The 16,262-nt window shown below is 50.1% G+C and overlaps 1 protein-coding gene and 1 pseudogene across 1 annotated transcript in view; both read left to right on the forward strand.

Annotated features, from left to right (window-relative positions):
• Positions 1 to 16,262, forward strand: part of LOC137631093 (nuclear pore complex protein Nup93-like) — a 479,887-nt gene that overhangs the window by 38,926 nt on the left and 424,699 nt on the right. The gene's annotated exons all lie outside the window — the stretch shown is intronic.
• Positions 16,023 to 16,141, forward strand: LOC137631505 (5S ribosomal RNA; annotated as a pseudogene).

The raw sequence follows: 16,262 nt of genomic DNA on the forward strand, positions 1-16,262 counted from the left end.
CTAAGGATTCTTCTCTTTCGAAGGATATTGCAGATGTGGATCAGGCCCTCGAGGATGTTTCTGATGACGATGATAATCCTGCCGATGCTGTGGGAGATTACAAAGTTCTCTCTCGCTCCCTTCTTGAACTTTTTGGAGAGGAATTCCAACCTGCTGCCCCTCGATCTCCTCAGTCCCAATTTAACAGAAAGAAGGCAAGAAACAGTCGGCCTTCATCAAGATGAAGCTGTCTATCTCCGCAAAGAAGGCTCTCACGAAGATTGATGACTGGATGATGGAGCGGAGACAAACAGTTAAGACTTCCTTCTCGTTTCCACCAGCTCGTCTTGCTTCAGGAGCGGGTATGTGGTATGCAACTGGAGAACCTTTGGGTCTGGGAGTGCCTTCCTCCTCCAAGGGTGACTTCTCTGGTTTAGTGGACTCTGCTAGAAGGCATGCTCTCAACTCAGCCAAGGTCATGTGGTCAATGTCGGAGCTGGATCATCTCGTCAAAGGTATTTTTAGAGCCTTTGAGGTTTTTAGTTTCCTAGACTGGTCGCTTGGGACTCTCGCAAGGAAAACTGAACAGATGGATGGATCTAGGGACCTTACGAGCATTATGTCCTGTATGGATAAGGCCCTCAGAGATGGGGCGAATGAGTTGGCTGCTCTGTTCTCAGCTGGGGTCCTAAAGAAGAGAGCTCTGCTTTGCTCTTTTGCTTCTAGGTCTGTTACCAATGCTCAAAAGTCTGAGCTTCTTTACGCCCCCCTCTCTCAACATCTTTTTCCCGAGTCTCTGGTTAATGACATTACGCGTTCTCTGGCCCAAAAAGCCACCCAAGACCTTTTATCTCGTTCTGCTCGTAAGCCCTTTGCAGCCCCTCCTTCTTCTTTGAAACGGGAGGAAAGGAGATTCCAGCAGCCCTTTCGGGGCAGGACTACTTCAAGATCAGATTTTAGAGGGAGAAGGCAAGATTCAGGACCAAGATCTACCAGGGGTTCTTTCAGACCTCGCTCCAGGAAATGAAGTTCGTCTCCTCCAGACGGTAGGCGCAAGACTGTCAGGTTTTTGGCAGTCCTGGAAGAGGAGAGGGGCGGACACCTGGTCCCTCTCAGTCATCAAGGAAGGATACAAGATCCCCTTTCTGAAAAAACCTCCTCTCGCAGATGCTCCGCTGGCCTTAGTAGCCCGGTACTCAGATCCTGGGAAACAGAAGGCTCTAGTAGACCTTGTCAACCAAATGCTAGACAAGGGGGCGATAGAACCGGTTCGGGATCTAGTCTCCCCAGGCTTTTACAATCGCCTGTTTCTGGTCCCCAAGAACTCGGGCGGATGGAGACCCGTCCTGGATGTCAGCGCGCTCAACGTATTTGTGGAGAAGACAAAGTTCTCCATGGAGACGACTCAGTCGGTGCTGGCGTCAGTACGTCCAGGGGACTGGATGGTGTCCCTCGACTTGCAGGACGCATATTTCCATGTCCCCATCCATCCGACTTCGAGGAAGTACCTGAGGTTTGTAATGGAGGGCAAGTGCTTCCAATTCAGAGCTCTTTGCTTCGGTCTCAGCACGGCTCCTCAAGTCTTCACCAGGGTAATGGCGAATGTGTCAGGTTGGCTGCATCAGGAAGGGATAAGGATATCCTTCTATCTGGACGATTGGCTGATTCGTTCACGATCGAGGGAGAAATGTCTGGAGGATTTACGGAAGACTTTTATGATGGCTCAGGATCTAGGCCTGGTCATCAACAGGGAGAAGTCTCAGATCAGACCGAATCAGACTATTCTCTATTTGGGGATAGTTCTGAATTCAGTTCTTTTTCGGGCTTCTCCCTCTCAGGAAAGACAGGCCAAGTGTCTCGTAAAAGTCAGAACTTTCCTGGACAAGAAGAGATGCACAGCGAAGGAGTGGATGAGTTTGCTGGGGACTCTGTCCTCCCTCGAACTGTTTGTCTCTCTGGGGAGACTCCACCTAAGGCCTCTTCAGCACTTTCTTTCGAAGACATGGAACAGAAAGATGCAGGAAGACTCCTTTTCCTTCCCCATTCCAATAGAAGTCAAGACTCTTCTGAAGTGGTGGCTGGACCCAACCTTGTTAGGGGAAGGGATCTCCTTACACAAGAAGAACCCAGACCTAGTGTTGTTTTCAGACGCATCAGAGTCAGGCTGGGGGGCAACACTAGGAAGCAAGGAGGTCTCAGGCTATTGGGAAGGAATTCAGCTGGGATGGCACATCAACAACAAGGAGCTGATGGCTATTTTTCTGGGGCTAAAGGCCTTCAAGGACTTGGTGTCTGGGAAGATTGTGGAGGTCAACTCAGACAACACCACAGCTCTTGCTTACATCAGGAAGCAAGGAGGGACTCACTCTCTGTCTCTCTTCGAGACAGCAAGAGAGCTCCTTCTTTGGGCGAAGGAGAACAGGATAAGCCTGCTGACGAGGTTTGTTCAGGGACAGAAGAATGTGAGGGCGGACATGCTCAGCAGGAAAGGGCAGGTCCTTCCCACAGAATGGACCCTCAACCAACAGGTCTGTCAGAGTCTCTGGAGGCTGTGGGGGAGACCCCTCATCGATCTTTTCGCCTCCAATTTATCCAAGAGGATCCCCATCTATTGCTCCCTAGTTCCGGACAGAGAGGCAATAGCAGTAGACGCCTTTTTGATGGATTGGACGGGGATGGACACTTATGCTTTTCCCCCGTTCAAGATCATCAATCTGGTAGTCAGGAAATTCGCCCTCCTCGATTCGGGACGGATGATCCTGATAGCTCCGTTCTGGCCGATGAGGGAATGGTTCACGGAGGTGGTGGACTTGTTGATGGACTTTCCAAGAAGCCTCCCTGCAAGTCCAAATCTGCTCAGACAACCCCACTTCGAGAGATATCATCAAAACCCCCTCGCTCTCAATCTGACTGCCTTCAGACTATCGAGAAGCTCGTCAGATCGAGAGGCTTTTCAGCGCAAGCTGCGAAAGCTATCGCCAGAGCGAGGAGGGTCTCTTCGCAGAGGGTCTACCAGTCCAAGTGGGAGACTTTTAGGGCTTGGTGTAGGAAGCACAAGATTTCCTCATCCACTACCTCTGTGAGCCAGATTGCGGATTTCTTGTTGTACCTCAGACAGGACGCTAAGCTAGCTGTGTCCACTATCAAAGGGTACAAAAGTATGCTCTCTTCCGTCTGTCGGCATAGAGGCTTGGACTTGTCTCGCGACAAGGACTTACATGACCTCTTGAAGTCTTTTGAGACGACCAAGCAGACCCAGTTAAAGCCCCCTTCTTGGAACCTTGATGTAGTTCTTAAATTTCTGTGCACCAAGAGATTTGAGCCCATCTCACAGGCTCCCCTTAGGGAGGTTACCAAGAAGACCCTCTTTCTTTTGGCCTTAGCAACAGCTAAAAGAGTTAGTGAAGTCCATGCAATTGAAAAACAGGTAGGCTTCAATCTGAATGGGGCAGTTTGTGCCTTTAGATTAGACTTTCTCGCTAAGAACGAGAACCCTTCTAAGCCCTGGCCGAGGACCTTTGAGGTTCCTAACTTGACCAACCTAGTGGGTCAAGAGCAAGAGAGGCTGCTCTGTCCAGTACGAGCCCTCAAGACCTACTTGTCTCGCACAAAAAGTGTGAGAGGCTCTTCTAGCTCCCTGTGGTGTTCTGTGAAAGATCCTCAAAAGCCCCTTTCCAAGAACGCTTTATCCTTTTTCCTGAGGGAAGTGATAAGAGAAGCGCATCTCTTGTGTGAGGAGGAACACTTCGGACTTTTAAAAGTGCAAGCCCACGAAGTGAGGGCCATTGCGACCTCGCTTGCTTACCGCAAGAACATGTCGCTCCGTCAAATTATGGATGCGACATTCTGGAGGAGCAACTCTGTGTTCGCCTCTCATTACCTCAGAGAGGTGAGGGTGGATTATGAGAAATGTTATACCTTGGGACCATACGTAGCTACGGCTTCTGTATTAGGCAAAGGAGTTACTACCTCCCCTCAACCTTAGTTTTGTTTACTTGTACATAGGTTGGTGTATTTTTTATTGGTTGTCTGAGGGCTTCGACTTGTGTACAGTCACCTCAGTCTAGTTAGATTATTTTTATCTACTTTGCAAATGTTAGGTGGTGGGTTTGGTAAAGTTGCGGTTTTTTATTTTGGGCAATAGGTAGTCCTGAAGTCTAGTCAGATTGTTGGTCTCACCCCGTTGACAGACTCGATTGAGTGTTTTTCAGCACTGCAGGTCACATCCTGGCTGACACTCCTAAGGGAAAGCGACTCAAGAGGCAGGAACCTTTGAAGTCAGCTACCTTAGCAGGTAAGGAATCAAGGTGTTTATTTATCCTACAACTTTTTTGGTTTTTTCCCCAACGATGTTACTGTCTATCACCCTCCTCCAAGTGTGTTAATCAGCTATGTATATATAACTGCCAGGTAAGTTCTATTCATAAAAATGGAGTTTTTATGATAAAACAAAGTTTTGTGAATACTTACCTGGCAGTTATATATACATTCGAAGGCCCACCCACCTCCCCTCAGGAGACAGGTCGGGCATAGATGAACTGAAGAACAGAAAACGGGAATGATTCCTCCTACCACCCTTTAACGGGTGTTACCACCCAACCACCACAAGGCGGTTGCCTAGTTTTAGAAAAATTCTGCCGAAATAGAGATAATTAGCTATGTATATATAACTGCCAGGTAAGTATTCACAAAACTTTGTTTTATCAAAAAAACTCCATTTTTCCTAACTATGCCAACGTGTAGTTCTTTACACATACTTTTACCCGCCATCCCCTAACCCCCAGAGGAAAGACCCGCCTGCGATCAAAGCAAGAAAGGTATGGGTGAGTGGGGAGGTGATGGTTCTCCCCACTACCACTGGTTAGCGACTTGGCAGTTGTTTATACATCTTTAAAATTTTTATAGCCGTATGCCAGCTTGTGCTGATATTTTCTCCTGTTGTAAAAAAATTACAGGTTTTTATAATTAAGAAAAACACAATTGTTCCGTAACCGAAATACAAACCACGCTATTTACATTGGGTTTACCTTTTAGCGCAGCTGAAATGGCGAGCCATTAGAATTTAACGAGGGTGTATTACCCCCGCGCTAGTTAGCGGGGGGGTAGGGGAGTGGTAGGTAGCTACCCCTCCCCCCCCTCACACACAGATGAATGCTCACTTTCACTTTTGGCTCGGACTGTGACAGATGTCTCTGTCTTGGTCCTCTCTTGGCAGCCATTGTTTGTTTTGTCTTTACTTAATCGCTTACTTTTCTTTTACTCATTATATATGTAAACATGTTTTCATGTTTGTATATATATTTGAGTATAGAAATCAGTAAGTTTCCTTTTCAGAGTTGTGTGTGTAGTGTACGATATCTACGTGGAGTCCTCGGCAGTTAGGCCACCACGGCGTAATTTTATGGGTGGCGATCGAGTTTGACTTCGGTCTTTCTCTCTCTCTCTCTCTTGAGGTCGTTCACCCTTTTACTACATGTTACTACGCCCTTGTAGCTTCCTTTCCGTGTGGGGGGGTTGCTACGCCGTACGTTTGTCTCAATTAGTTTATGAATCTAATTGTAGTTGTTAATTTTCAATATTTAACTTAGCCGGTGATTATAATAGCTGCAACTCTGTTGCTCGACAGAAAACTCTAAGGTAAAACTTGCCAGCGATCGCTACACAGGTTGCGGGTGTGCCCAACAGCGCCATCTGTCGTCCAGATACCCAGTACTCAATGTAAACAAAGACTCAATTTTCTCTGTCGTGCTATCGACAAGACGTACTTACTCGCTGTTGCTAAACTGGAGTTTTTTCACAACTAATTGGTGAAGTACATTATTCTAGTTTTGAGCTTTCGCTGTGCAGGGTTTCTCTTCACACAAATCCTTGAACTCTTTTTGATAACGGATTCTTTGTTGATGACTTTTTGATAGTTTTTTTTAATTCCCCTTTGACCAATTCAAAATGGCTGACCCTTCACAAGTCCCAAAATTTAGGAAGTGCAATGCTAGGGACTGTTCAAGGCGTCTTCCGAAGGCTTCTATCGACCCTCACACTGTTTGTTCCAATTGTCGGGATAAAACCTGTCAATTGGAAGATCGGTGTGAGGAGTGCGTTGGGCTTTCGGAATTCGATTTTATCGAATTCCAAAAGTATACACGTATGCTAGAGAGAGAGAGAGTTAGGAGAAGTTCCTCTCGTTCTATTGATATTTCCTCTCCTCATGCCCCACAACCTATTCCTTCCCCTGTAGTGGTTGCTCCTAATCCCCCTTCTGGCACTCAGGAACCTTCGATGGCTGATATGATGCGTGCCATCCAAGCTCTGGGTGAGAGAGTTGAGTCCCTTGCTAGTGACCGTAATCAGCTCATGGCGGATGTGAAGGAGCTGAAGTGCAAAAGTGCAGTGGGAAGTGATAAAGTGAGTGATAGTGTTGTGGATAGTGTTGCGCTTGAGGGTTCGTCTGTTCGTGCCTGTCGTCCTCCAAGTCCGGGACCTCTTGCAAGCTCCCAAGTCCAGGGGAGAAGCAATGTCGTGCGACAAATGGGTTCGAGAGGCTTTAATCAGCGAACAGACGTTCCCTCCGTGGTATCGGGCGTATCTACCCAAGATCGCCCCTGCCTAACTAAGACGAGAGAGCCCATTTATTCCTCGTCTTCGGAAGGTGTTTCTCGCAAGAAACCCTGGACCAAGGTCTCACGACCGTTAAAGCGCAAGTCGGTCCCTTCCGCACAAGTCCAACGGCCCAGTTGTAGCCACTGGGTCAGTTCGGACTCGCTGCAGTCATCCGATGACTGCTCACCTCCTAAGAGAGGCAAAGCGGTACCGCTTCAGACAGTTACACCGTCTGTCGCCGCACCTGCTCCTGTAGACCCTAAGTGGTCTCTACTGCAAGACATGCAGTCTAAACTAACGTCTCTTATGCAGGACTTTCGTGCGGAGAAGGTTGCTGCCGCACCAGCTAGTGCAGCTCCTTACCTACAACCGCCCACACGTTCGGTTGTGCGTCCTGTGGACGCTGAGGTAACCTTCTCACGCACACCAGTTGAGAGAGTTCCGCCACCCATGCGTTCCAGTGTGATCTGCCAGCCGCATGTTGACGTTCAGCGACGCACGGAGGTCTCCATTGACGTTCGTGAGGTTCAACAACCGTCAGAGTTGTTTTGTTTTGACGCGGTGCGTCAACCTCTGCAATCCAGTGTGGTTGCCACTGCTCACCCACATCAGTCCAGACAGTCTGGAGTAGACGCTGTGCGTCCCCGCGCTGCTATGGTTGTTGCCAGCTCACAGACTGGGCAGCAGTTCCATGACGTTGCGTCCGGCTCAGTCACGCATGCACCCGTGCGACCGGACTCGGCTATCCAGCCGTTACCCACTCCGTTGCCGTTCCCTCATCAGTTATCGGATGAGGGACTTTCTGATGATGATGTTGCTGCGCACGTAGATGAACCGCATTCAGAACTGGACGAGCCTAAGTCTACGCAACCCTCTTTGGACTTTAGAAAAGTTTTGGCCCTTTTCAAAGAGATGTTTCCGGACCAGTTTGTTTCAGTGGCTCCGCGTTCTCCTCCGTCAGAGTTTGTGTTAGGCATGCCGTCAACCACTCCTGCCTTTACTAGACTCGTCCTCGCACGCTCGTCCAAGAGAGCTTTGCGGGTAATAGGAGAATGGCTGCAGTCCAAGAAGAGTTTAGGGAAGACAGCTTTTACGTTTCCCCCTGCTAGACTCTCTTCTAGATCGAGCGTCTTGTATGCCACGGGAGAAGTTCTCGGCTTGGGAGTTCCTGCCTCTGCCCAGGGCGACTTCTCAAGCCTTGTAGACTCTCCCCGCCGCCTTGCCATGAGACGCTCAAAGATATGTTGGTCATCTTCGGACCTGGACCACCTTTTGAAAGGTATCTTTAGAGCCTTCGAAGTTTTTAACTTCTTAGACTGGTGTCTAGGAGCTCTAAGCAGAAAGATATCTCCGACAGAGAAGGAGACTTCCTTGCTCATTATGTCCTGCATGGACAAGGCCGTACGTGATGGGTCTAATGAGCTTGCTGCATCATTTGTGTCCGGAGTCCTTAAGAAGCGTGAAAACCTATGCTCATTCCTTTCAGCTGGAGTTACACCATGCCAGAGATCCGAGCTTCTGTTTGCTCCTCTTTCCAAGTGCCTTTTTCCAGAAGACCTGATTAAGGAAATTGCCGCTTCTTTGATACAGAAGGACACTCACGATCTTGTTGCGTCCTCCGCTCGCAAAGCCACCCCTTTGCCTACCTTGTCAGCTAGACCAAGGATGGACACTCCAGCGTCCCGTTTTATTCCGCCCTTTCGTGGCAGAGCCTCCAGCAGAGGAGGTGCTCGTGCCGAAGGGAAACGAGGAAAGAAGAAAGGAACCAAGTCCTTTAAGGGCAGAGTCTGACTGCCAGCTTCTTCAGACAGCAGTGGGAGCCAGACTCAAGAACTTCTGGCAGACCTGGGAAAAGAGAGGCGCAGATGCTCAATCTGTGAAGTTGCTCAGAGAGGGATACAAGATCCCGTTTGTACGGAAACCCCCTCTAGCAACGTCTCCCATCGATCTCTCTCCCAGGTACAGAGAGGAAGACAAGAGACGAGCCTTGAAACAGGAAGTGTCTCTTTTACTATAGAAAGGAGCGGTGGTCAAAGTCTCGGACCATCAAACCCCGGGATTCTACAACCGCCTCTTCTTGGTGTCAAAGAAGACAGGAGGGTGGAGGCCGGTGCTAGACGTCAGTGCGCTGAATGTCTTTGTCACAAAGCAGACGTTCTCCATGGAGACCAAAAAGTCGGTTCTAGCAGCGGTCAGAAGGGAAGACTGGATGGTCTCTTTAGACCTAAGGGACGCCTACTTCCACGTCCCCATCCACCCGGACTCCCAACCTTTTCTGAGATTCGTTTTCGAAAAGGTTGTCTACCAGTTTCAAGCCCTGTGCTTTGGCCTAAGCACAGCTCCTCTTGTGTTTACGAGGCTGATGAGGAATGTAGCCAAATTCCTTCATTTAGCGGACATCCGAGCCTCCCTCTATTTGGACGACTGGCTTCTCAGAGCTTCTTCCAGTCGTCGCTGTCTGAAGGATCTAAAGTGGACTCTAGATCTGACCAAGGAATTGGGTCTCCTTGTCAATATGGAAAAGTCACAAGTGGTCCCATCCCAAACTATTGTGTATTTAGGGATGGAGATTCACAGTCTAGCTTTTCGGGCTTTTCCGTCGGCCCCCAGAACAAGCCAAGCCCAGTTATGCATCCAGAACATGCTGAAGAAGGAACGATGTTCAGTCAGGAAGTGGATGAGTCTGATAGGGACGCTATCATCCCTAGAACAGTTTGTGTCATTAGGAAGACTACACCTCCGTCCTCTTCAATATCACCTAGCATTTCACTGGAAAAAGGACAAGACGCTAGAAGCGGTCTCGATCCCCATTTCCAAGAAGATGAAGTCTTGCCTGACGTGGTGGAAGGACAGTATCAGCCTCAGAGAGGGTCTGCCCCTGGCTGTTCAGACTCCCAACCACGTTCTCTTCTCGGACGCATCGGACGTAGGCTGGGGCGCGACATTAGACGGTCGGGAATGTTCGGGAATATGGAACTCGAGTCAAAGGACAATGCATATCAACTGCAAGGAGTTACTGGCAGTACATCTGGCCTTGAAAAGCTTCAGGTCTCTCCTTCAAGGCAAAGTGGTGGAGGTGAACTCGGACAACACCACTGCTTTGGCGTACATCTCCAAGCAAGGAGGGACCCACTCACTGACGTTGTACGAGATCGCAAGGGACCTGCTCATCTGGTCAAAAGGTCTAAACATATCGCTAGTAACGAGGTTCATCCAAGGCAACTTGAATGTCATGGCAGATTGTCTCAGTCGGAAGGGACAAGTAATTCCAACAGAATGGACCCTCCACAAGGATGTATGCAAGAGACTTTGGGCCACTTGGGGCCAACCAACCATAGATCTCTTTGCAACCTCGATGACCAAGAGGCTCCCAATATATTGCTCACCAATCCCGGACCCAGCAGCAATTCATATAGATGCCTTTCTCCTAGATTGGTCACATCTAGATCTATACGCATTCCCACCGTTCAAGATTGTCAACAAGGTACTGCAGAAGTTCGCCTCTCACGAAGGGACAAGGTTGACGCTAGTTGCTCCCCTCTGGCCCGCGAGAGAATGGTTCACCGAGGTACTTCGATGGCTAGTAGACGTTCCCAGAACTCTTCCTCTAAGGGTGGACCTTCTACGTCAACCACACGTAAAGAAGGTACACCAAAGCCTCCACGCTCTTCGTCTGACTGCCTTCAGACTATCGAAAGACTCTCGAGAGCTAGAGGCTTTTCGAAGGAGGCAGCCAGGGCGATTGCTAGAGCAAGGAGAACATCCACCCTTAGAGTCTACCAATCGAAGTGGGAAGTCTTCCGAAACTGGTGCAAGTCAGTATCTGTATCCTCGACCAGTACCTCTGTAACTCAAATAGCTGACTTCCTCTTATACCTGAGGAAAGAACGATCACTTTCAGCTCCCACTATCAAGGGTTACAGAAGCATGTTGGCATCAGTCTTCCGTCACAGAGGCTTAGATCTTTCCAACAATAAAGATCTACAGGACCTCCTTAAGTCTTTTGAGACCACGAAGGAGCGTCGTTTGGTTACGCCTGGTTGGAATTTAGACGTGGTACTAAGATTCCTCATGTCAGACAGGTTCGAGCCGCTACAATCAGCCTCCCTGAAAGATCTCACCTTAAAGACTCTTTTCCTGGTATGCTTAGCCACAGCTAAAAGAGTCAGTGAGATTCATGCCTTCAGCAAGAACATCGGATTTTCGTCAGAAAAGGCTACATGTTCACTACAACTTGGTTTTCTAGCCAAAAACGAGCTGCCTTCTCGACCTTGGCCGAAATCGTTCGATATTCCCAGCTTATCGAATATGGTTGGCAATGAACTAGAATGAGTCTTATGCCCTGTGAGAGCTCTTAAGTTCTATTTAAAACGAACTAAACCTTTACGAGGCCTTTCTGAAGCTTTATGGTGTTCAGTTAAGAAACCATCTTTGCCTATGTCAAAGAATGCTTTATCCTATTTTATCAGACTGTTAATACGAGAAGCTCATTCCCATCTGAGTGAGGAAGACCAAGCATTGCTGAAGGTAAGGACACACGAAGTTAGAGCTGTCGCAACTTCCGTGGCCTTTAAACAAAATAGATCTCTGCGAAGTATAATGGACGCAACCTATTGGAGAAGCAAGTCAGTGTTCGCGTCTTTTTATCTTAAGGATGTCAAGTCTCTTTACGAGAACTGCTACACACTGGGACCATTCGTAGCAGCGAGTGCAGTAGTGGGTGAGGGCTCAACCACTACAATTCCCTAATTCCATAACCTTTTAATCTTTCTCTTGAAATGTTTTTATTGTTGTTTTTTGGGTTGTCCGGAAGGCTAAGAAGCCTTTCGCATCCTGGTTGATTTGGCGGGTGGTCAAAGTCATTTCTTGAGAGCGCCTAGATTAGGGGTTTTGATGAGGTCCTGTTGTATGGGTTGCAACCCTTGATACTTCAGATCCTAGGGGTCGATCAGCATCCTAAGAGGATCGCGAGGCTCCGTTAGGAAGACGTACTTAAAAAGGCAGAGTAATTGTTCAAGTCGACTTCCTTACCAGGTACCTATTTATTTTGTTTTTGTTATTTTGATAACTTCTAAAATGAAATAAAAACTCTTAGCTCATAATAATGTAAACATATATTGCTGGTCTCTACCCACCCCCCTGGGTGTGAATCAGCTATTATAATCACCGGCTAAGTTAAATATTGAAAAATGTTATTTTGATAATAAAATAAATTTTTGAATATACTTACCCGGTGATTATAAATTAAAGGACCCTCCCTTCCTCCCCAATAGAGACGCAGTGGAACGAGGAGAAAATTGAGTCTTTGTTTACATTGAGTACTGGGTATCTGGACGACAGATGGCGCTGTTGGGCACACCCGCAACCTGTGTAGCGATCGCTGGCGAGTTTTACCTTAGAGTTTTCTGTCGAGCAACAGAGTTGCAGCTATTATAATCACCGGGTAAGTATATTCAAAAATTTATTTTATTATCAAAATAACATTTTTTCAGCTTGTAGAACGATTCCTTTCGGGGTTTTCGTTCTTTCTTTAGTGTTCATTCATTTTTAAATTACATAATTACATAGTTTCATAATTATAATTGTTATAATTCTGTTTTGGTTACAGCTCTCCTTCCGTGAGTGTAAGTGGTTGTGAGGGCACGTGCCTGTTGTGTAATTCTTGTTTCCTTTCCCTCGGGATTCCTCTTTGGAGCCTTCCCGGGGGAATGAATGTGTACTAATGATTTTTGTTTTATTTTTTTACAGTTACCGATCTAGTTCGTTTCTGTAATATGGCAACGGTGTGAGCTGTCTTGTTGAGGCCTGGGGATTCGGCTGTTGCTGCCTCCCCCCTTGTGTTTTTGTCAGGGGCGTGTCTCCTTCTACTGGAAGTACTCCCGTGACGACGGACAGCTCTCCAGTTCATTTTAGAACTCTCAGGAGGCTTGCCTCCTTGGGCGGGTAACTTTCCTTCCGAGGGAAGTTTTTTCTGTCCAGGCTTGAGTTTTTCCCCTTTTGGGGGGTTCTTCTCTTGCCTTTTTTTCGTGCGACTATGCTCTTGGTGCTGAGCGGTCACACCTGCAGTTTCGCTCAAGGGGCTGGGCAACTGCAGGAGCCCCTCTTCGGAGGATTGCTCCTTTTAGGTCACTGGCTGACCAGTCTCTTCTACGAAGTGTTTCTCTTTCGTTCGCGAGAGAGTACACTCATAGAGACTCCTCTTCGGAGGATTCTTCTGCTGCTGTTGCTGTTGGCCTCCTTCACCGTAAGGCCCACCGTCCGCCTCGTCGTAAGGGCCTCTCATCTCCCTATAAGGGTGCTAAGAGGCGCCTTTTTGAATCTCCGTTTGCAGCCTACAACTCCTCCTTCTTGATCTTCCGCCTTGGTGCAGATGGACAGCAGTCTGATCTCGTCTTCCGACGGGCAACGGTCTTCCAACGGACATCAGTCTCCCGGCGGACAGGCAACGGTCTTCCGATGGACATCTGTCTCCCGACGGACAACGTTCCCTTCGGGGCAAAGGGTTGCCTCCCACGGGGGTTCTTCCCTTGCGTGTCAGGGTTCCCCTGCGCGCCCTTCTGCTGTGTTCTCTCCTGATCGCTAGCGTTCTCCTGTTCGCCAGCGCTCTCATGATGATCATCCCTGCTGTTCCTGTTGGTTCCTGTTACGCGCCCACGTTCACCCTCGCGATCTAGAACTTCGGTTCAGGTCTGGGTCAAGGACTCTTCTTCTATGCGCAGGCTTCCACGCGTTGCCTTCTGCTCGTCAGCGATCATCAGCTCGCCAGCGATCACCTGCTCGCCAGCGCGCACAGGCGATTTCAGTATCGCCTATTCAACAGCGTTCTACACGTCAGCGATCACCTGTCTCTCAGCGATCTCCGGATCGCCCGTGTGTGTTACAGCCGGCGCGCCAACGTTCTCCAACGCTTCTGAAGGAACATGGTTCGCCAGCTACTAGCTCGCCATCGCGCGATCGCCCACCTGCGCATGCTGCTCGCCATCGCGCGATCGCCCACCTGCGCATGCTGCTCGCCATCGCGCGATCGCCCACCTGCGCATGCTGCTCGCCATCGCGCGATCGCCCACCTGCGCATGCTGCTCGCCATCGCGCGATCGCCCACCTGCGCATGCTGCTCGCCATCGCGCGATCGCCCACCTGCGCATGCTGCTCGCCATCGCGCGATCGCCCACCTGCGCATGCTGCTCGCCATCGCGCGATCGCCCACCTGCGCATGCTGCTCGCCATCGCGTCGACATGCCACAACGCGCCATCGCCAACCTGCGCGTCAGCGCTCACCACCGATCGCCTGTTGATCCACATCGCCAGAGGTCTTCCTCGCCCACGCGGCAGCGCGTTTCCTCGCCATCGCGCTAACGCTTGCGTTCGCCGCCTCAGACTTGCGCACATTCACCTGCCCACCCTCGCGACCATTCGCCTGCCCACCCTCGCGACCGCTTGCTTGCGCTCCCACGCGATCATTCGCCTGCGCGCCCATACGCCTACGTGCCTACACGTCTACGCTCATGCGCGTCCGCGCACATGCTCTCCAATGTTCGCCCGCGCGCGAACCAACGGTATTCCATCGCGCGGACGGACGGTGTTCCGTCGCGCGAACCTACGGTGTTCCGTCGCGCGAACCTACGGTGTTCCGTCGCGCGAACCTACGGTGTTCCGTCGCGCGAACCGACGGTGTTCCGTCGCTCAAACCTACAGTGTTTCTTCGCACGAACGTCGGCTTAATTCTTGCAGTATCCCTTGCTCGTCTATGGGTTATCGCTCGCCGACCACCAGCTCTCGCCCTTCCTACCACGCTCGCCCTCCTTCTGCGCTCCTTCGCTCACCTTCGTTTGCGTTCCTGCGTGACCGCGCATGGGCGCTTCCACGTTCGCCCACGCGCAAATCTTTGAATTACCATCGCGCGAGCTCCAGGGCGATTGCGACCACGATTCCCATTGGGGTTTTCGCAGCATGGCCAGCCTGGCGAGTTCTTCTGGAGCGTATTTCCAGAACACGGCCTCACCCCGTAAACGCGGAGCATGGCACTTGCAAGAATAGGAAGAAACTTCAGGGAGGTCTGAGCAACACTCCTCTTTCCAGAACTTGGGTTAGCCCTTCCCCGTCATTCCCTGGAAGGATTTTTGGTGGGGGGCTTTCCGTTCGAGATTTCTCCATCGGCCAAGGGGTGACTGCTTACCCCTTCCTCTGGGGGCTTACCAGGTCCTTTCCCTCCTCGGTTACGGCCTGAGGTTTGGTTCAAGGAAGCTACAGGAAGATCATGGGTACTTTCCTCCTCTCGGGCTCAGGCACCTTGGCCTTTCGTCGTTAAGTATCTAACTTGCGGACAAGCTCGATGTTGTACCATCTGGACGCGCTGACTGAGGGTTTCCTTCGGGTGTCTCATCTGTGGAGGTCGACAACCTCAGACACCCTTCCATCCTTGAGAAGAGTTTGTTTGTGCCCAATGACAGAGACTTAGACAGCGGCTGTGCGGAGGAAATCGACTTCCGTTTTCACTCCTCCAAGGCTCTTTCTTCCAGACTCTGCAGGGCTCCAGCGCCTTTTTCTTTCAACCACGTCGGCCTAAGTTATCGGCTACGACAACTGAGACAATGTGTCCAATTGCAGTTTCCTCCTGTCAGGAACAGATGGCACGGGAGGCTCCCCTGGGGGGGCATAGTCCTAAAAGGAGCGGCAGAGTTCACGAACTCTAGGATTGCAGGTTTCTCGCTGGGAGGATGCTTAAGGTTACTCATCCGGATGACAGCTTCCCGATGCCCATTCCCGCACGATCTCTGTGATCAGCCAAGGATATCGCGCCTGCCGTCTCTGTCAGCGAATTCAGTGTCTCTGAACCTCTATGCCATAGCGTCGGCAAGAGTTGCCCGGTTGGGCAGAATGATCCATACCTTAGGCGAAGGTCCTCCATAGGATCATCGATGGCTTCACCCCCGGCCTCTTCAGTCGATCCTTTCTTGTAAGGAAGGATCTGAGAGGGGAGTTCCGTAGTCGACCTCTCAGCCCTGATCAAGTTTGTCGAACAAACTTCGGCCAGCGTAGAACAGCAGAATCGATCAGACTGGTAACGAGGCGACAGGACTCCTTAAACCCTGGATCGGAAGGACGGGTACTTTCAGTTTCCATTCCATCCATCTTCCAGGGAGCTCGTGGAATTCAGCCTAGACTGCAAGTATTCCTGCTTACGATGCAGTGTGGCTATCCCGCCGTGGCATAGCAGGTTTTTTTCCCCAGAGAACTCTCCCTGCTTTCCTCATGGCCGCTCAGGTGCAGGCTTCCGCCTCCTTTGCTTTTTGGAGGGCTGGTCAACTCCGGTAGGCTCGGGTTCGACCTTCTTCAGCGCCGGGGCAAGCTTCCGGATGCTTACCATGAGTGTGGGTTCATGGTATTTTGCTTGGAGCCTTCTCTTCTTCTGCCTCAACATCTGGAGTATCTGGCCATGATATTGAGTCAACGGCCTTACCACGTTGGAAACCCCGCTTCTCGTCCGTCCAGCGAGGTTAAGCAACGTCGGTTCTGGTCGGTACTTGGATGGGTGACCACCTGGGGACGCCAGATTCTGTTGCCACATCCGCCGAGCCTTCCTTTCAGTTGACTGTGGCAAGACTGAGGAGAGTCGCAGTACCTGTTCTAAGTCAAGCAGAGCTTTCAGCCCTACCTTGGAACGTTTCCTAGTTCTCCTTTCCTCA

Source organism: Palaemon carinicauda, chromosome 39, assembly GCF_036898095.1.
Source record: "Palaemon carinicauda isolate YSFRI2023 chromosome 39, ASM3689809v2, whole genome shotgun sequence".
Classification (NCBI taxonomy): domain Eukaryota; kingdom Metazoa; phylum Arthropoda; class Malacostraca; order Decapoda; family Palaemonidae; genus Palaemon; species Palaemon carinicauda.